At 41.9% G+C, this 15,568-nt stretch overlaps 1 protein-coding gene across 1 annotated transcript in view; it reads left to right on the top strand.

Moving 5' to 3' along the window:
• Positions 1-2,157: 2,157 nt before the first annotated feature.
• Positions 2,158-15,568, top strand: part of ppp1r16b (protein phosphatase 1, regulatory subunit 16B) — a 122,120-nt gene continuing 108,709 nt past the window's right edge. The window contains exon 1 of the mRNA XM_029695017.1: positions 2,158-2,277. The gene's annotated coding sequence lies outside the window, so the exon portion shown is untranslated. The remainder of the gene's footprint in view (positions 2,278-15,568) is intronic.

Raw genomic sequence — 15,568 nt, forward strand, 5'->3', positions numbered from 1 at the left:
CCACTCTTAAGTTGAAGTTGACCTTGTTGACTGATGCCAAGGTGGCGGCTGCTAAGAAGGGAGCAGCTGCGAACCAGAGGACTGCAGCCAAGGCAGCACTGGTCCACACCTGCCCGGTCTGTCGGTGAGTAGTATTGGTTGGTACTGTATGTACCTTTAGGTTCCTCTCCATGTGTATGCTATTGTACTGGCCTGGTTTGTACAGTCAGTTTTTCATAAAGGTAGTAGTTTGTTGGATCATATTGCTTAGTTTATAATGTGTCAACTTTAAATTCAATCTAAGCCACAGATGAACTTCCTCAATTTTGTACTTGACCTTTATAGGTGCATAGCCAAAGATTTACAAGGAACACTTTGAAAGCAAGCATCCCAAGTTTCCAATAATCCCAGTACTGGTTGATGTGCAGGCCTAAGTGACCACACACACTCAAATGGACCTACAGCTGGGGTAAGATTCTTCCATCATTCACACACAGTAGACATAGTGTAAACCACCATGTTGTCAATAAAATTCTGTCCTCAATGCTTAAGTTGTATTGAGTCCATAGACAATGAGGAAATGCTGTGATCACTCATCGCCTTTAACGTTGTGATTCACAGACATACGATGACCACGATTTGAATACTGCAACTGTGACGGAATAACGTCGAGGGACACGGGCTGAGACCTCGAGCATGACTGGACATGGGCCAGATTTTTGTGACAATGACTTAAAAGGGGTGCAGAAGCACACCAGCTCCCCATGTTAAGTTTATTCCATGGGAAACCTTTTCTATAGCTACCCCTTATTCCACACTATGCCTTTAATGCCCCATGGTCCCTCAATTTTTGACACTTTGGAACTCCCAATCTTATCTCATTAAACATGCCCTCCCTTCAACCCTTTTCACTATGCTGCTTCCTTCACTTGTTCTTCTGATTTGATAACATCTAGACTCAGTAACACGTGTAAAAGTGTTGTGGTGTACTCTATTTTATTATTTTTTTATATATATCATTTTTTTTAAATACTTTTTTTCGCCTGTTTAATGCTGTCCTTCTTATTCTGGGGTTCAAACTGAACGCAGTGGTAAATGTGCTCCTCACAGTTGACAGTAGCAACATGGACCTTGACAAGAAGGGTGTTGATATAGCTGAGTTTAGGCATGGCTTCTTTGTTTTGAGTATTAAGTGTGTTTCTCATTCTGATGGAGTTGATCTAGTATTTTATATTAAACCTACCTTAAGCATCCAGCTTTTCTATTCATAACTCACCCACCAACAGGGGAACCCAAGAGCAGACTCAGATGAGGAAACTGGGATGAAGTAACCAAGGTATTTTATTGCAACACACGGGGAGATGGAGTGCAGGTCAGGGGAAGCTCAGGTGGGTTGCAGGAAACCAGGTGCGGAGGCTGAGGCTGGAGCGAGAGAGGTTGGGACAGGGAAAGCAAGTCCGGAGGGGAATCCAAGGGAGTAGTAGAGTGTGGAATCCAGGACAGAGTAGCAGGATTACGAGATGTGGGACTGGAGACAGGGACCAGAGTCAGAGCGGGCAGAACTGTAGCGGACAGGAAAACAGCATCAAGCAAGGAAAACAGGCACAACATGATAACAGGATCTGAACAGTAACAAACAGCTAGAACCGTAGACTGACTGAGCAGAGATTACGATCTGGCAGTGTGGAAGTGGCAGGACTGAGTATTTGTAGAGGACTTGATTATGGAACAGGTTGCAGCTGGTGGGGATCTGCTCTGACTCCAGCAGAGAGAGAGAGAGAGAGAGAGAGAGAGAGACTATTTATATATATTTTTTTACTTTTGATAGTTAAGTATATTTGATCAATTACATGTACTTTTGATATTTAAGTACATTTAAAAACAAATACTTTTAGACTTTTACTCAAGTAGTATTTTACTGGGTGACTTTCACTTTTACTTGAGTCATTTTCCATTAAGGAATCTTTACTTTTACTTTACTAAGTATGACAATTGGGTACTTTTTTTCCCCCACCACTGCACTCCATGTGTGTTGTCTGTCTGCATTTTACTCGGGTCTCCTCCTCCTCTCGTCGCTGCGTCCCCAGGCCCGCCCTCGAGATGTGACTTCTCGCTAGGGGCGTTCTCATATCTGCCAGGGGGAGGCAACTAGCGACAGAGCTGCTATAGCCTTCTTGCCTGCCCAGCCACCCTGGCTTTTCTTCTGTGACGCTACTAGTTAGCTACAGGACGCTAAACGCTGCTGCACGCTTATCCCAGCGAGTGAAATTGGAACTAATGAAAACCAAGTAACAGTCGGTGAGTGCAACATTATTTTACAAATGCTATCCGTTTTTGGTCGGAGGTCTTCTGTTCGATTGATTCAAATGAAACGGCGGAAAGAAAGGAGGTATTTTCGGAGCAGTGAGGATAGCGGGATTGGGAGGGTGCCAAGAAGGCATGTCTATAGCTTTACCGTTACATTACCGTAACCAATTCTAATTTGCCGTTGCTGGCTCCACAAATGTTGCCCAGATTCTAGAAAATGAACACATACTGATTTCTGCACTAGATCTCAAGATTTGTTTGAATCCTACTTGTATGTTGCTGGCTGGCCACTTGGGATTTGAAGAGGCAACAGTGTTCGCTACACCAGTTCGTAAGGTGTAGGGAGGAAGGACCGAAAGAAGGATGATTGTCCATTTCAATTTGAAAGATTTTGTTTCTACTCGTTCCAGAAGTCACAGACTCACACGTTCGATGGGGGAAAGACTGCCATGGGCATTTTATGATAATGTTCAGATAAATTCCTGTATTCATTCTTTTAAAGTAGCTCACAAGAGAGAAGTTAGTCTGTTTTGTATTATGCGGTTTGGCAGTATAACATAGGCTTTATATTGGTCAATGTAGAATAGTGTTCTTGTCCCAATAGACTGTTTTATTCCACTTGTGTAGGCTAATGACAAAAAACAACTACTAGAATGCAATTACAGAGTAGCCTAATTAGCAGTGGTTGAAAAAGTACCCAATTGACATACTCGAGTAAAAGTAAAGATACCTTAATAGAAAATGATTCAAGTAAAAGTGAAGGTCACCCAGTAAAATACTACTTGAGTAAAAGTCTAAAAGTATTTGATTTTTAAATATACTTAAGTATCAAAAGTAAATGTAGTTGCTAAAATATACTTAATCATGAAAGTCAAACTATTAATAATTTCACATTCCTTATATTAAGCAAACCAGATGGCACCATTTTCTTGTTGTTTTAATTTACGGATAGCCAGGGGCACACTCCAACATGCAGACATAATTTACAAAGCATTTGTGTTTAGGGAGTCTGCCTGATAAGAGGCAGTAGGGATCACCAGGGATGTTCTCTTGATGTGTGTGAATTGGACCATTCTCCTGTCCTGCTAAGCATTCAAAATGTTTTTTTAAACTTTTGGGTTCCAGGGAAAATGAATTGAGTAAAACATATATTATTTTCTTTAGGAATGTAGTAAAGTAAAAGTTGTCCACAAAAAATATAAACCTCCAAAAACTACTTAAGTAAAAATACTTGAAAGTACTACTTAAGTACTTTATGCCACTGCTAATTAGCCTACTGAAGTAGCTCACTATGCTATATTGGTAGCCTACTAGACTAGAGTAATTACAGCATTACTGGTAATGTAAATTGTTGCCTGGAGCTTGGTTGGTTTTGCTTACACTGTACGCATTTTGCTTGTGGTGTTCTTCCGAATCAAACATTCTTTAGGGTGTGATTCGCTCAAGATGATAACATCATAAACCTGGTATAATATTGGCCATGTCTTTTTTGTTGTTGTGGCTAAATGTGCCTTTGGTAATATGTACCGCTCTCTGGCACTTTTCTCTGGCACTTTGGGTAGTGTAGCCCTTAAATGTTTGATGTGTGGGGACGTCTTGAAAGGTTTCTATTGCTGTTTCTCTCCGCATCTGCACTGGCTATCAGCTACCTTTTGGGATGGGCCATCAGACACAATAGACTGTGCCCAATGCCCACACAAACACAGTGCTCACACACACATGCTGGCAGAGCCATAATCACACAGGAACGATGGCCACACACACACACCTCAGGAATCCTTCCAACATGCTTGTTGTAATCAGATAACTGATAGAGCATAATCACTGCATGGTAAGTGAACAGGTCTAGGCATGGCTTAGAGTGGAGAGGACATTTTTACAAAGCACGGGTCATTATCAACCAACATGTTGCAATCTGAATAGAAACACAGAACATAAAAGCACTGGGTTTGGTCAGCGGGCGGGTGTGTGGATTGTGTGTGTGTGTGAGAGAACGTGTGTGTGTTGAACATAGCAGCAAGGAAATAAGCTTTCTGCTACTGGAAAATAAACAGGCTATATATCATGTTGAAGTGGAACTGCTTTGATCGCAATCGTCATGGATTTGATCTTCTACTAGTCTACAAGCTGAGCCTCCCGGGCATCGAAGGTTTCAATATTTAACGAGAAGAGAAATCTCTAAATCATGGTGTTGGAGTAATCATGCAGAAGTTAGTTTTATACCCTAACTACAGAGACAGAATATATTATACATCCAGTTACTAGTTCCTCAGAGTGCACACGGCAGTGGATACCCAAAGCAGAAGTATAGTATTGTCATCTATTTCTGCTAGTACAGGTACATTGAGATGGTAATGACTGATAGTGTGTGTGTGTATTTTGGTGGAATGTTTGTCCTTCCCGCATTGAGCCATCTAGTGCTGCATTACAGACTGTAGTGTGACGGTCATTCTACCTCAATGGCCAAAAGACACAGCATTTCCTGTACTGTCCCCAAGCACGCTAGCCTTGCCTGCACCAATTACTAGCTGTGTTCTACCTCACTGGCTTAAAGGGCATGTCCTGCAGACACTTTGTTGTGAGGCATGCTGTCCTATAGCCCTACACTTGCTCTACCTCACCTGCTCTACCTCTGGTTAAAGGAGAAGTTTACCCCAAATCCTGAAATTCAAATCCCAGTGATTCCATACATTTAAAACTAGTTCAGTTTAGTTGTCTCTCTCTTCCTGGGGTGCAGAATTGAGACGGCTGCAAAAACGGGTCACGTGACTTTGCTGGATGCAGGCCTCATTCTTTTAACAATTTTTATTTATTTAACCTTTTTCCCTAGGCAAGTCAGTTAAGAACAAATTATTATTTACAATGACAGCCTACCAAAAGGCCTCCTGCGGGGACAGGGGCTGGGATTTTATATATATATATATATATATATCTCACACGTCACTGCTCTGTTGTTAGTGAATGCATGATTCACAAATTTGCGAACTGTGGACAAAATGTATTGTTTTATTGAAAGCATACAGGCAAATAAGTTATTTTTGTCAAGTACTATCAGGAAATGTGTACTTTTTCACCTAAAACATTTGATATATTTTATATAATTATTTTATGTAGCTGACTGCCACAGCAGCAGAGATGGGTAACAGCTGCACATGTGCACCCTCATGGGGGAAACCTTGCTTTGTAGAAACATCACAATATGCCCTTATATGGAGCTTGATGTCAGAGATTCTTGTTTTTCTGTGGGTGGGGGGCAGCGTAGTGAAGATACTGAAGATGGTACAGTTGCGCAATCGTTTTTCTTACAAAAAACAACCCAGTACCACTGGCATAAGTTTCTCTGGAATAATGGATTTACTTTTTCAGTAACTAAAGTTGGAAATTCAAACGTTGCAGATTGTAAAATTCATTTTCTATAAAACAGCATACTAATCAGCAACCTATACATACATGCATGCACACACGCACACACCTGTCCTTTTATAGCCTATCTGAAACGGCATGACATGAGTCATCCTCACTCTCTACCAGCTTGTATAGAAAGTTGTTGTGCGTAAAACCAGTCTGTCAATGCCAAATAATAGTCAGTCCACCCTCAAAACACTAACTTACTATGGAATTTTTGTAGCATATCTATAGCTGTATACAGTATTTAGCTGATATTTATACTTTTTCTATCAAAAAAATTACACCTCAAATAGCCTAACAATGAGGAAAAAGTAGTCAGCTTAAGGATACATTTAGCCACTATTTATTGTTGAACTTAGCAGGTTTTGTCTGGCTAATAGCTTACACAAATGGTAAATTGGTAAATTAAATCAAGGTAAATTAAATTAGTATTCAATGCAGAGGCCTATAGTAGCTACAGTATGCAGCTGCGTTGCCTTGTATTTTTGTGTGCAAATGTTTTCACCACGGCCTGTAGGTCCAGGTTGTGGGCCCGACTGTTTTCTTTACTGAATATTGACCACCCCAGATAGTCTTTCCTGAGACATTGTGCATTATATGTCCATTGTGCTGCACGCAATTTAAACTACGGGCTCTATTCAATCCGTACTGCAGAAGTTCAGCTGTACTGCACGATTAAAATTTTAAAGGAACACTTCACGCTTCAGCATTTGTCGGCTCGATCTGAAAAATACCTTTTACATTTCTACTGCGGAATCTATAACGCTTCAGCTTTACAGATTTGAATAGAGCCCCAAGTCTTGATTGATGCATGACAAGATATACCAGAGATAAGAGACTGTTGATATTGCAACGCCACAACTCAAAACGCTGGTCTTCCTGAAATCAAAGCTGGGGACGAGAGACTGGAAAAACAGCTTCTGTCTTTTATGTAGCGCTGTTTTGTCTCTTGTCGTGAGGCGTGTTTTGTCCTATTTTTATTTTTAATCCCAGCCCCCGTCCCCCGCAGGAGGCCTTTTGCCTTTTGGTAGGCCGTCATTGTAATTAAGAATTTGTTCTTAACTGACTTGCCGAGTTAAATAAAAATATAATTCTATCTCCAGGCCATGAGACTGTTAAATAGTCACGACTAGCTGCCTCTGCCCTGAATTTAGTCACTTGCAGGCTACCACCCGATACTCTACCCTGCGCCTTAGACTGCTGCCCTATGTACATAGTCATTGAACACTGGTCACTTTTTAACAATGTTCATATACTGCTTTACCCTCTTCATATGAACACAGTGTACAAAACATTAGGAACACCTCTTTCTATGATAGACTGACCAGGTGAAAGCTATGATCTCTTATTGATGTCACTTTATAAATCCAATTCAGTCACTGTAGATGAAGGGGATGAGACGGGTTTAAATAAGTATTTTTAAGTCTTGAGACCATTGAGATGTGGATTGTGTGTGTGCTATTCAGAGGGTGAATAGGCAAAATATTTAAGTGCCTTTAAACGAGGTATGGTAGTAGGTGCCAGGCGCTCCGGTTTGAGTGTGTCAAGAACTGCAACGTTGCTGGAGTTTTCATGCTCAACAGTTTCCTGTGTGTAAGAATGGTCCACCACCCAAAGGACATCCAGCCAACTTGACTCAATTGTGGGAAGCATTGAAGTCAACATGGGCCAGCGTCCACGCTGAATGCTTTTGGCACCTTGTAGAGTCCATTCCCCAGCCAATTGAGGCAGTTCTGAGTGCAAAAGCGGGAGTGCAACTTAACATTAGGAACACATTCCTAATATTTTGCACACTCAGTGCATGTCTACATGTGCAATGGCAATAACACAATAAGAACACCTCAAACTTCAATGATCAGGCTAGGCTACATATCTCTGCACGCTTGCTTTGTCGCTTTCTCTTCTCCAATGTGCCTTTTTGTATTTTGGCACTGCGCCAGATCCAGTCCATGGAAATGCAATAGCAAAAGCTGTGTCATTAGATGGCATCTCTCATTCATATGCATCCTCACTGAAGTGCTTGCTACACACAGGTTGGCAGCAGGAGTATTTACATCGTATTTACTGTTTCTGTATAATTTACCGGAAAATATGTTTCTACTTAGCAGGGTTTCCCCCCACATGGGCGCACATGTGCAGTTCTTACCCAATCTTCGCTGCTATGGCATTCGCCTACCTCAAATAATTATATCAAATAATGTTTTAGGTGGAAAAAGTACTTTTGACAAAAATAGCCAATTCGGCCGTACACATTCATTAAAATGATGCATTTGGGGATCAAGCATTCACTGACAACGGAGCAGAGCAAGGTTTGTTTCCAGCAACATCAGGAATCACGTGACTGTTTTTGCAGCTGTCTCTATCCTGCACTCCAGGGAGAGAGCGGGGGAGAGGGCAAACTCCACTGTATGGAATCACTTGGGAGTTTCTAGATTTTGGGTAAACTTCTCCTTTGACACTGTTCTCCTTGGCTACCTCACTAACTGGCTACCACTAACACCACATTTCCTACAGTATCCCCACGCATGCTGGTCTACTCCTGCTGCACCAATCAATGGCTGTGGTTCAGTGTCCACAGGAAGTTAGCTCCGTGTTTGCGGCCTGTGCATAAATGTCAGGAAGGCGTGGGGCCATTGTGAGGTTTATTTTATCCTTCCTACAGTATTGTTGTGAAAAGCCGAGCACAGCCGAGCACAGCCGAGCAGAGTGGCGGCGGCGCCGAGTAGAGTGGCGCGTTTCCACTGCTCCAGATTCCAATAGCGGTGCGCTTTACACCACTCCAGCCGACGCTTGGCATTGCGCATGGTGATCATAGGCTTATGTGCAGCTGCTTGGCCATGGAAACCTATTTCATGAAGCTCCCTACAAACAGTTCTTGTGCTGACGTTGCTTCCAGAGGCAGTTTGGAATGTAGTGACATATGGGTCTCCTCCACCATCAGTGCTGTGCCTGGAGTGCGTGCATATGCGTGTGTGTGGTGGAAGCCCTGACCTAGAAAAAAAACCTCATCTCATCTCTGCTGTGTTGACATCTGTATGCTGTGAAATATTGATGAGTGAGTAAATTAGGCGGTGTTCTGTGTGTCTCTCTCTTCTGGACAAATCGTGTTAATTATTTGTTACGAAAACAATAACTGACCTACTTATTTTGCTGCACTTGTCATGTTTAGGGGTCTTAGGCCTAGCTACATGATCTGTAACCTGATTTGATGTGTGCATGAATTTGAGAAGTAAGGGTGTGCAACTAGGTGTTGACTGTGGGTACCCAGGAGACCTCTACCTTACCATAGGTCCAGGGCCAGCTCCTTCTTGCCCTCTTGGTCGGCAGATTTATTATTTGTTCTGTATTTTTTTCAGATGGTGACGAAACATAAATATGTACAACAACAAAAAAATATGCAAGGCGTGCCCAATCCAGAGACTCAAAAACAAACGAAAGGCCTCATCGCCATCAAACAAAACCAGCAGCCTCACGGCCCTTCCAGCTAGGACACTCACTGATTATCCCCTTATTTGGCAGCACCTGTGTGCAAATAAAGGCTTGGCTCAGCATTTAGACCCGGTAGATGCTGCCACCTGGGGATGGAGTGTGGATCATGGTAGTGTGTTTGTCTATGTCCTAACACTAACACTAACCCCCCCCCCCCCATTCATAACACATTGCAGCTTTAGAAGCAGGAACTTGCAGACCAGACAGAGTTGTGTGTGTGCGTGCATACTTTCACACGTGCTGCTGCTGCTGTTTATTGCCTATCCTGATTACCTAGTCACTTTTACCCCTACCTACATGTACATATTATCTCAACTGCCTCATACCCCTGCACATTGACTCAGTACCGGTACTCCTTGTGTATAGCCTCGTTATCGTTGTACTATTTATTAAAAAAAGATTTGGTACTTTTTCTTGCTTTTAACTTTGCGTTGTTGGGAAAGGGCTTGTAAGTAAGCGTTTCACAGTGGAGTCTACATCAAATGTTATTGGTCACCTACACGTATTTAGCAGATGTTATTGCGGGTGTAGCGAAATGCTTGTGTTCCTAGCTCCAACATTGCAGTAGTATCTAACAATTCACAACAATACACACATCTAAAAGAATGGAATTAAGAAATATATAAATATTAGATTGCGCAATGTGGGAGTTGCATTGACTAAATACAGTAGAATACAGTATATACATATGAGATGAGTAAAGCAGTATGTAACATTTATTAAAGTGACTAGTGTTCCATTATTAACCTCTATGGGCTATGTGGGACGCAAGCGTCCCACCCCTGGTACACCCTATCAACAACAGGTGAAATATCAAGAGCGCCAAATTTGAAAACAATTAAATGTCATAATTCAAATTTCTCAAACATACAACTATCTTACACCCTTTGAAAGATAAACATCTCCTTAATCTAACCACGTTGTCCGATTTCAAAAAGGCTTTACGGCGAAAGCATAAAGTTAGATTATGTTAGGACAGTACATTGAAAATAGCTGTGTGTAATGTTTTGTCAATGCAAAGACACGCGTCACCAAAAGCAGAAAACCAGCTAAAATTATGCACTAACCTTTGACAATCTCCATCAGATGACACTCCTAGGACATTGTTAGACAATACATGCATTTTTAGTTCTATCAAGTTCATATTTATATCCAAAAACAGCGTTTTACTATGGCGTTGATGTTGAGGAAATCTTTTCCCTCCAATAACCGCCAGTCAATCAGCACAACAAATTAATTACTATTCGAAAACATTGGTCAAATATTATATTGTCATTCAAAGAATTATAGATTTACATCTCTTGAACGCAACCGGATTGCCAGATTTAAAAATAACCTTACTGGGAAATCACACTTTGCAATAATCTGAGCACTGCGATAAAGAAAAATACGCTTTGCGATACAGACTAACCGCAATGTTGGAGAGATCTAAAATCAAAAATACTATGTAAATAATCCATTACCTTTGATTCTCTTCATCAGATGTCACTTCCAGGAATCCCAGGTCCATAACAAATGTAGTTTTGTTCGAAAAAGCTCATAATTTATGTCCAAAAAGCTCCGTGTCGTTAGCACATGAACTACGCCCGCCGGACTTGTCTTCATGAAAGAGGGGGAAAAAAATATTTACGTTCGTTCAAACATGTCAAACGTTGTATAGCATAAATCATTAGTGCCTTTTTCAACCAGAACATGAATAATATTCAAGGCGGACGATTGCATTCTCTTTTAAAACGTATTGGAACGAGAGTACCCAACATGAACTCGCGCGCCAGAGTCTTATCGGCCACCACTGTTCCAAGGCTCTTGTTCGTTCAGTTCTCACAGTAGAAGATTCAAACCACTTTGTAAAGACTGGTGACATCTAGTGGAAGCCATAGGAAGTGCTCAACGATTAATAAGCCCCTGTGTGTTTCAATGGCATAGGCTTAAAGGTATTTCAACATATCAGGTATCCACTTCCTGTCAGAATTTGTCTCAGGGTTTTGACTGACATATGAGTTCTGTTATACTTAGACACCATTCAAACAGTTTTAGAAAATTCAGAGTGTTTTCTATCCAAACCTGAACAATAATATGCATATTCTAGCTTCTGAGTTGGTGTAGGAGGCAGTTAAAAATGGGCACATATTTTTTTCAAAATTCTCAATACTGCCCCCTAGCCCCAACAAATTAAAGTGACCAGTGATTCCAAGTCTATGTATATAGGGCAGCAGCCTCTAAGGTGCAGGGTTGTGTAACCGGGTGGAAGCCAGCTAGTGATGGCTATTTAACAGTGATGGCCTTAAGATAGAAGCTGTCTCTCGGTCCCAGCTTTGATGCACCTGTACTGACCTCGCCTTCTGGATGATAGTGGGGTGAACAGGCAGTGGCTCAGGTGGTTGATGACCTTGATGATCTTTTTGGCCTTCCTGTGATATTGGGTGCTGTACGTGTCCTGGAGGGCGCGTAGTTTGCCCCCAGTAATGCTTTGGGCAGACCACACCACCCTCTGGAGAGCCTTGCGGTTGCGGGCGGTGCAGTTGCCGTACCCGGCGGTGATACAGCCGACAGGATGCTTTCAATTGTGCATCTGTAAAAATGTGAGAGGGTTTTGGGTGACAAGACAAATTTCTTTAGCCTCCTAAGGTTGAAGAGGCTCTGTTGCGCCTTTCACCATGCTATCTGTGTGGGTGGTCCATTTTCAGTTTGTCAGTGATGTGTACGCCAAGGAACTTGAAACTTTCCACCTTCCCCACTGTGGTCCCGTCGATAGGGGGGTCCACCCTCTGCTGTTTCCTGAAGTCCACGATCATCTCCGTTGTTTTGCTGACGTTGTGTGAGATGTTGTTATGGGATTCGGGGTCGCCTCAGCTAGGCCAACACATAATGTCAGAACTGGACCCGCAGCTCAAATGTAACTATGTTTTTGAAGTTTTTTTTATGGTTTTAACAGAAGGCGCTATGAATTGTGGGCTGCTCTAAAATATGTGAGTTGGCTTCTGAAAGATTTGGACAAAGTGAGTTTGGTGTCAGTATGATATCTTATTGACTCATGGCTGACTTGATGGCAGTATAATATTGGCATTGTACATTTTATATTGCAAGTGGACAGTGTACATTTCCAATGTATTTAATGAGGGATTTAACATCACCAAATGGACAGGCTGAAATCAATTACACATGCTGTATTGTCAGTGTGAATATGAATTTCTGCAAGTTGACAGTGTCCATTGCCAATGTCTATCCATAAGGACTTCCCATTACGAAATGGACATGCTGAATCAACATCTACAAGAAATTCTTACTTCCTATGCTCAAACATGACAAATAGACCTTCTAGGTTGATTTAGGGCTTTATATATATATATATATATATATATATATATATATACTGACCAAACTATTTATTTGTATGTGCACGCTATTTGGACATGGTTCACTGACTTTTGGGTTCGGAAGCCGACTTCCTGTGATCGTATATGGCAAATCGACAAAACAGGCCTAATGGACAAACTCAATAATATAAGAAAATTGTATGTCCATACGGTTTACTCTATAGGTATAATTGACAAAAAAATTAAAATAAATGTCACCCTTGGGACCTGACTTTGTGACCATTTCCCATATGAAAATTTATGGTGGAGTGCGCTCACCCCCTATGGGATTTCTGGTTTATTACACTTGTAATGTTCCGGTTGCAATATGGTTTTGATGAACTGTCGTCCATTTCGGTGGTATTTGCGATTGTGTATATGGTTCGCCCAATGCCAATTTTTGTCCATTTCATGGGGGTCTTCCCTTACTTATGAACTCAGTCACCGTATCTGTCTATTTTCGCAAGCTACCCGGAACATATCCCATTCCACGTGATAAAAAAAATCCTGAAGCGTGGATTCTGATTGGTCAGACCAGCGCTGAATGGTACGAAGCACGGGCACTTCCTGTTTGAGTTTCTGCCTATAGGACGGGAGGAGCAAGATGGAGTCGTGGTCAGATTTGCCGAAAGGAGGGTGGGGGAGGGCCTTGTAAGCATTCTGGAAGTTTGTATAGCAATGGTCGAGAGCCTTAGTGGCGTGAGTAGGACAGTCAATATGTTGATAGAACTTCGGCAGCCTAGTCCTCAGATTTGCTTTGTTAAAATCCCTAGCTACAATAAATGTGGTTTTCAATTTCCAGTTAAGTTCTTTGAGGGCTGTCGGTTTTGGCTTGAGGTTGGATGTAAACGGCCGTGACGATGACGGAGGAGAATTCTCTTGGGAGATATTTAATTGTGAAGTATTCTAGGTCGGGTGAACAAAATTACTTGAATTCCTGTATGTTCCTAGAATTACACATGAGTGGTTAATCATGAAACGCACCCCTCCGCCCTTCTGCTTACCGGATATATTTATTCCTGTCTCTGCGATGTACTGAGAATCCTGATCTGTTTTTCATTGTTTCTCAACAGGATGTTGCTGATTGGTCCCCCAGATAGTTAGCTAACACTGTATAAGTCAGCTCTACAGTGCTAGTTTTAATCGAATAGGTTCTCCAATGAGGCGAACCATATCTTGTCGGTTACTGGCAAAAGTAGTTGAAACATTATTTGAAGTGGAGATTCCCTCGTGTGTTGAAGGCTGAAGTTTGTGTGCTGGCTGGGTACCAGTATTTCAGCAGCCAGACAGTCTTTTGTGTAACCGGCCTGATTTGGTACGACTAGGGAGACAATGACCCAGAATCAGGTTGACCTGAGTGCTTTAAATCAATCAAGGAAAGCTTTCTCATTATACATTATCTCGCGCTCGCTTCCACCCCCCACCGCAGCGCCAAGTAGGACAAGTAATCCAGACTGAATAAAACGTCCTCCTCTAAGTCCTTGGGGATGGAGTAGGGAGTGATGGAGGGCTGGACAAACTCGAGGAAGGTAAAGAATGTTCAAGATGCTGGGGAGGGATGAAGGAAGGAAGGAAGGAAGACATTTGATGAGGAGGAGTGGTACAAGTTAGAGTAGAGTAGAGTTGTGTTTTCATCAAGTAGTAGATAAGGCCATTTACTAGGGCTGGGCGGTATATCTCTAACGGTATTTGAATGTTTGGTTTGTTAAGTGATACGCTGTGTGTATCGTACATTTTTATAGTTTACTTTGCTACTTGAGTCGTCTCTCTCCATACTACTTTCCATACAGACTTAGCCCTGCCCCTGTCACTCAAGGAGCGCATTTGTTGTTCCTCAACCATGAGACCGTTCCATTCAGTCTGCATGGTCATTGCAGCACATGCAACAATGTTGATGACATCGATGCTGTTTTCAGTTTGCTTCTTAATATAAATTCACTAGCGTTCTATAATTACACTATTGGTTTGTTTCTTACATCTGCAAACAGCTAGTTTGTCTTTTCTTAGCAAGTTGGGCCTAAATCTTTGTTAGCCAGTAATGCTAATCGCTAGTTAGTTGGCTAGTTAGCTAGCTAATAAATCTATTGAGTCAGAACAAACTTAATGAGCTATATAGCCTGATAATACCAGTGATGGTGTAGACCTAAATCAGCATGTTTGCAACAATATCTTCTAAATCAGAGGAATATGCAAAGAATAAATATCTTAGCTACATGAAGAAGCTAAGAGAGAACATTCAATGTAGCCAAAGATTATAGGATCCCCTAGGAAGCACTTATCAACACTTTGTTTCCTACCTTGTCACAATAACTCCTCCCTGGCATTTTCATTCGTTGTCATGTCAAACAATACTGTATTCAAAGTGCCCACTATTATATTCTAACAATAGAATTAGAATAATCATCCTATTTCCATGATTCCAACAGTTTCTTGTCTTACATGTGCAAGCAGAGTCTGAACATCATACAGGATGGCATTGTCACCCTCAATCCGTGCAATGTCTACTGCTATAGGTTTCAGGAGTTTCAGGCAGCTTACCACTCTCTCCCTAAACGCATCATCCAAGAGGATCCTTTTGATGGGGCTGTCCGTAGCAGCAGACTGTGATATGGCCATTTCTTGGAGAGACTCCTTCCCCTCCAGGAGACTGTCAAACATGATGACAACACCACCCCAATGGATGATGCTGGGCAGCTTCAATGTGGTGCTCTTATTCTTCTCACTTTGCTTGGTGAGGTAGATTGTTGCTATAACTTGATGACCCTTCACATACTAACCATTTCATTGGCTCTCTTGTAGAGTGTATCCATTGTTTTCAGTGCCATGATATCCTTGAGGAGCAGATTCAATGCATGAGCAGCACAGCCAATGGGTGTGATGTGAGGGTAGGACTCCACTTTAGACCAAGCAGCCTTCATGTTTGCAGCATTGTCTGTCACCAGTGCAAATACCTTCTGTGGTCCAAGGTCATTGATGACTGCCTTCAGCTCATCTGCAATGTAGAGACCGGTGTGTCTGTTGGCCCTTGT

Source organism: Salmo trutta, chromosome 16, assembly GCF_901001165.1.
Source record: "Salmo trutta chromosome 16, fSalTru1.1, whole genome shotgun sequence".
Taxonomy (NCBI): Eukaryota; Metazoa; Chordata; class Actinopteri; order Salmoniformes; family Salmonidae; genus Salmo; species Salmo trutta.